This window comes from Gymnoscopelus braueri (assembly GCF_963280865.1).
Source record: "Gymnoscopelus braueri genome assembly, chromosome: 22".
NCBI classification, from domain to species: domain Eukaryota; kingdom Metazoa; phylum Chordata; class Actinopteri; order Myctophiformes; family Myctophidae; genus Gymnoscopelus; species Gymnoscopelus braueri.
The window spans coordinates 22575025-22581136 of record NC_137624.1 but is presented as its reverse complement, the minus strand read 5'-3'; the positions used below and the strand labels follow the sequence as shown (position 1 = coordinate 22581136).

The following is a 6112-nucleotide window of genomic DNA, read 5'->3' as shown; positions in this document are numbered from 1 at the left end:
CAAGCCCAAAAACAACGCAACCCGCAACTGCCAATAAAGCGACTTTACAGAAAAACAAGCCCAAAGTCGCTTATAATAAGCGGACATGGCAACGCTGTAATGGATGAGAAAGAACTGACCAATGACCGACTGGGAAAGAGGGAAACGCTGTGATGCTTCGTCGCGCGTACGGTGTCGCGCGTCGAGAATAGAGGATCTCCAAGCTCGTCCGCGACGCGCTGTGAGCATAGAGTCTGTGAGCTTGGAAATCCGCTGTTCTCGGCTCGTTCTCGGCGCGCAACACACCATATAGTGCGACGACGGAGCATACATTTAGGGCTTTAATCACGGTTATCTTTAGCAGCCAATCATCTTTCAGATAGCCGCGTAGTGGGCGTTCCAGGCCGTCCCGTGCGTAAACACGCATGTGTGCGGGTAATAGCCTGATTTGTTATAGTAGACGGTGTCGCTCGCCGAAAATAGCCGACCGAAATATGTCATGTTTCATTCAACACAGTAACTAACTGCACAGGAAAATATATAATTATATATAGCCTACTTTTTATTTTCTCTTTTGGTCACAAATGTAAACTGCCATATTTTCCATGCTATTGCAATTAATGTGGCAGACTCAATCTTATAGCCATTGTACAGAAATAGTAGCAAGTAAATTAGATGTTATTGCTGTTTCCTCAATTTGAGTCCAATGGGGCCTAAAATAGCTGGCTGTGTGTGTGTGTTTGTGTGTGTGTGTGTGTGTGTGTGTGTGTGTGTGTGTGTACGCAGGAAAAAAGGAAAACCTGCAGTCTGCAGTAGGGAGATTACAGGAGCTTACGGTACTTTCATTACATCATCAATACCTACTGTAAGCCCCCAGGGGGCACTAGATTGCCACACTGTTGTGTTCATCTGCACTATGCTACCACTGGCTGGCAGGGGGGGGGGTACACTCCTGTTCCCATTAAGCAAAGCCATAGGACATGGACCATTCAGCTGCACACTGCTCCAGCATGTAGTATGTCAATAGGACCAAGCTGAGGCATACTGTGTGCACTGCATGTGTTCAAAAGGCTCTTTACGGCTTACAGCAGTGATCCTCAAACATTTTCATGGACCCCATGAAAATGTTCATTTACCGGTTTGAAAAGATTTTGTGCCAAAGCCCCCCATAAGAGAAATTAGATGTAGCCTACTGTCTATACTGAAGGTGGGGAGAGAGAAACCTAGATCTGAATAGTCATTCTTATACAGTATATTTTCTGTGGCTCTGGTGAAATTACAGTGAAACTATTTTGTGCACATCATAGGCAAACATTTTTTTTAATAGTTAAATTAGCTGATCTACAATGCATTGCGAGCTTGTAAATCAGCTATGTTAGCATTTTTGTAACAGTTAACATTTTGCTGGAGACCTCCTGGAACCCTCTCAAAGACCCCTGACCCCACTTTGAGAACCACTGGCTTGCAGTGTATGGCTGATCAGAATTGTATAAAACAATATGACGCTTTATTTGTCTAAGTCCAAGAGCTCCCCAAGTGCAAACTAGTGTGTTTTATAGCAGTGGTCCTTAGGGTCCAGGGACCACCATGGGTTCTTGAGGGGATTTCAGGGTGTCCCCAGCTAAATTAGAAACTAATTATTTATGATTATTTCACCAGCTAGAAGTTAACCCAATGAAAAATGTAATGCACTGTATGTAAATTATATAAATGACTATTCAGATAGATTTCACTATCTTCACTGTTATTTCCCCACCTGAGACAGTTTTGTACTAAATCTAATAACAAAAGTCTTCTGTTATTATCAGGGTCACTGGCACAAAATCTTTTCAAATGGGAGTCTGTGACCTAATCTTACGATAAATGCGTGAAATCTCTGTCCGTCTGTCCATCTGTAGTTCACGTATCTTGAGACGGTTAATTTTCAAATATCTTCCTTATAAAAACAAAAAATAAATCAAGTCAATCAAATTCATTGCAAAATAATAAGCCAACTGCCAGTTTCAGACAGTGTTAGAGTAATGTTTCAGTAAATTTCATAAATAGTCCATCTCTATGATGTATTTTTATAATTAATGCTCTATACTGTATATCTCAAATGTGTTGCTTTGATGTGTACGTAAGTACGTATGCATGTATGTATGTATGTATGTATGTATGTATGTATGTATGTATGTATGTATGTATGTGTGTATGTATGTATGCATGTTGCAGCAGTTGTGATTGATGTATGCTACATACATTTAGAACAAGGTTTTAAATCATATGAGAACAATAGATGGAGATGACTGCCAGTCAGTGTCTCTTAGTTAGTTAGTTAGTTAGTTAGTTAGTTAGTGTAATACAGTAAATTTAAGTCTCAGATACTACTGGGAATCTCATCTAGATACTGGGAGCAGTTAGTGTGTTCCCATCAGCTGCCTTCATAAAATGACACAAGCGCACTCCTTGACTCACAATCACATCATAAAGTACATTGAACATAGGCTAAACCATGAGACATCATACCACAGTGACACCAGAACAGACTCCCTCCCACATGTGCTCCCTCTCTCAGACTCCCAGCATATACTGTATTTAACACTGACACAGTGAGAAGACAAGGGTTTCAGTTGGCTGGATCTGGCTTCACTATTTCTCATGTTGCTCAAAATTACTCCAATCTGTTTCTTGTCACTGATCATAAATAACCTTTATGCATGAGATGTGTAAGTACTGTAGATGATCATGGTCAATGTCATTGTGGTATGACATTCTTCCTGTGTCCCTTCCAGTGCCCCTTTATGCCCATATATGGGCATAAAGGGGACAGAGTCAGACTAACAGATACAGAGATCTCCATCACTGAAGGGCACCGTCCTAGTACTTACAGTATTAAAGGTACTATAAATGGAAAGTAAAGTAAGCTGATAAATTGGTACTCTCTCCTGATTGGCTGAAATTGCGTCACCTACAGTACCTGAAAATGTATTTCTGTTTATCAAAGAGCTGGAGAGACAGACCCCTGCTACTGAACAAACACTCTATAGCAAAGCCCTCTCTATAGCAATTGCGCTGAAACCTTGTTTCTGGAGACATACGTCTTAGATATGTCTTTGACATGTCTATGACATATGACTCCAAATGTGGGCTATGACATAAATAGATAACTAACACAACGATGATTGAGGCTGACCACATTTAAGTCAGAGATCCACATTGGAGCCACACCGTGTCTACATGTATGTTGATCCAGAGTGCATATTATCCACATTCTATTGGAGATGCACTGTGACTTAAAGAGAGCAGAGCGTGTGTGATGATGTCACTTCCCTCGGGAGAGGGTTTTAGTTGTGAAGCAAGTGAGTCTGTGTTTGTTTTGTAACATGAACACACAACAGTAGCCAATGCAGATAAAAACAGCTAAAAGCCAAGTAAAACATCCTTCTTGTTTTGTACCAAATCAACTTAATATAGCCTAAAACAGTGGTACTGTTGAGATTAGTTGACAGTGATTTCTGAAGGATTCTGTAGTTGCCCTATGACATGGCACAAATGTGAAACGTTGATGGGACATAAGGTTGTAGACATCTTCTCATGCAGAAGAATTTGGCAACCGCATGGAAAAAAGGAATTATCTTTTAAGTGGTATTCTTCTGTTGTCTCCATTCTATGAAAACAGCTGATGGTTACTGCCAACATGCCTTCTACAAACTCTTTTTTTGTTCTTCTGTTCCTGCAAGGTGTGCTGCAGCTCTCTCAGGTTTTCCAAAAGCAGCTCCACCTCATCCAGACGATCGTTGCGCTTGGCATCAAAGATGTAGGCCCTAATGTTATCAATCTGCTGCAGAAGCAGCTCTTCCTTGATCACATTGATGTCTTGCAGAACCTCCTCCTTGTCCGTTCCGTCGAAGGGGTTGGTTGAGATCCAGGCCTCAGTGAAGGGGCTGCTGACATTGCTATTCTCCTCAAAAAGGTTGTCCTTTTCCTCAAAGGGATTGTACTCTTTACCAGCCTGATGCTCCTTCTGGATGTCTTTCTTTATGGGAGTGGAGTCCTCATCAAAGGAATTGAAATTTTGTTCTTCACCTCCAGGAGGAGTCACATGTCCACCTAAGCTTCTTAGCCTCGGGGGCATCTCCTGTGCCGTGAAAGTTGGGTACGCCCTTAAATAAAGTGGTCTCTTTTCAGTTTTAGGGGTTAGTTTTTCTGCTGGCTCTTCTTCATATTCTTCCTGCTGTAAGTTCCCTGCATGACCCAAGTCCAGAGAGTTCTCCCAGAAGATGGAGAGAGTTGGGGCCATGTGCTCCATCTCCTCCCTCTCCTGAACCTCAAAGTGCTTGATCTCATCCAGCTGCAAGCTCTCCTCCTTGTCCAGCCTCTGGAAGAGAGTAATAGCCAGGCTGGTTTGTTGCTGGTCGTACTCCTCCTGTAGCTGTTGCAAGTTATTATCTAACATGACCACCTCGTCCTTCCGATTGGCCTCCTGCGCCTGACGCAGAAATGACTGGACGTTTTCTATCTGCTGCAGCAGAGGGTCTTTAAAGTCGCTCCGCGTGTGGAAGGCGTCTGAGGAGGTCACGCACGGGGCTGCAGGGGCCTGGGGAAGCTCTCTGCAGGTGTTGCCGGCATTACGGTTCTTCTCAGACTCCTGCCTCCTCTTCTCTTGTTCTCGTTTCCTCTTTTCTTTCAGATTCTCATACTTCTCCTTAGTGGGTAAAGACATCAAGCCAAACAGCTTCTCCTTGACAAACAGTGTAGCAGTATAGTGGACCATTTTCTGCAGCTGGAGGGTCTTGGGATGTGGTGGTAGGTCATCATTCACTCCGAGTGTTAAGATCCTCGTACTCAGTGCATCAATTAATTCATAGTATTTCATTACTTCCATTCTCAGTCCACCAGCAGTGTCCAGATCGTATGCCGTCTCTCCGGCATTGAGAGATTCGGCCATTCGGATGTACTCCGGGGCCCTCTCGTCCACTTTGTCCATACACAACCTCAGCCTCTCATAAAGTGTGACTATGTCAGGCATGTCGTCCTTCTCCAACTTCTGCTGTCTCTTCAGCAGGGTGTCCATGCAGTGCCGACAGCAGCGAATCCTCTCATCATCCTTTTCCTCCAGCATGGAGGTGACACTGCTCAGGCTGCTGATGCTACTTCTCCTAGAGCCCATGCCACCGCCACCCCCTGACGGGGGCACCTGGGATTGACCAGGGCTTCCGGGGACACACAGGGCCTCCGGTGTCCCACTAATTATCTCATAAGCCAACAGGGGAACAAACTCCATGCACTTCCAGCACATGATGGATCCACAGAGACGGCAGTGGTGTCGTCTGCTAAGGATTCTGAACTTGTGCCCACAGTCAGGACAGAAGGGCACATCTGAGTCACTCACCCATGGCACTAGAGATTTCTCCATTGCTCTGATTTTGGCAGCGTCTAAGTTGGTGCGGTCAATAGATGTCAGCGTCTTCAGATTCATGATGAGCTTATTGACCTCTATGATGTTATGCTCTGCCCGAACTGCCCGGTGTTTTTTGAAGAAGTCCAAATGATTTCTGGTGGCTCCCAGTTCCTGAGGGTCCCACATGTATGGGTCCACTCCACCACAGTAGTAGCTGTGGGTATCAGGCTTGTCTTCACCGTTCCACTTCAGCAATTTATCTTTGGCTTTCTTAGCCTTCTGAACCAGATTTCTGAGCACATGGCGGTCCTCCCCTGAGTGCTCCTCTCCATAGTGGTCCTGGAGTTGGTAGAATGACTGCAGGTCTTTCAGGCACAGCGGGCAGAGGAAGCCCTCCTTTACTTCTGCATGCTCCTGCCCCTTCAAAGGGGGGTGGGTAGCCGCAGGCCATGACAAGACTGGGCTGGTGTGCAAGACTGGAGAGGGAATATCCAATATGACCATGTTGACACCTCAAAATGACCTGCTACTACACCCATATAAACCCTGGGGTTTATATGGGTATGACAATAAGTGGGAATTTTAAGAGAGCAGAACGTGACATATGTGATGATGTCACTTCACTCAGGTCAGTTAACCACTTAAACCATATATGGAATGTCATCATCAAGCATTGCTAGCCAGTAGCCAGCCTTTAACTCTATGTAGCCAGCCAACCAAGTCATCTAACCATTTCTTCTACACAGTCCA

General features: G+C 44.4%; 1 pseudogene across 1 annotated transcript; it reads right to left on the bottom strand.

The window, feature by feature from the left end:
• Window positions 1–3628: 3628 nt before the first annotated feature.
• On the bottom strand, window positions 3629–5813 carry LOC308078896 (rabenosyn-5-like; annotated as a pseudogene). The gene has a single exon. The product of its transcript is annotated as a rabenosyn-5-like (transcript).
• Between the last annotated feature and the right edge of the window lie 299 nt (window positions 5814–6112).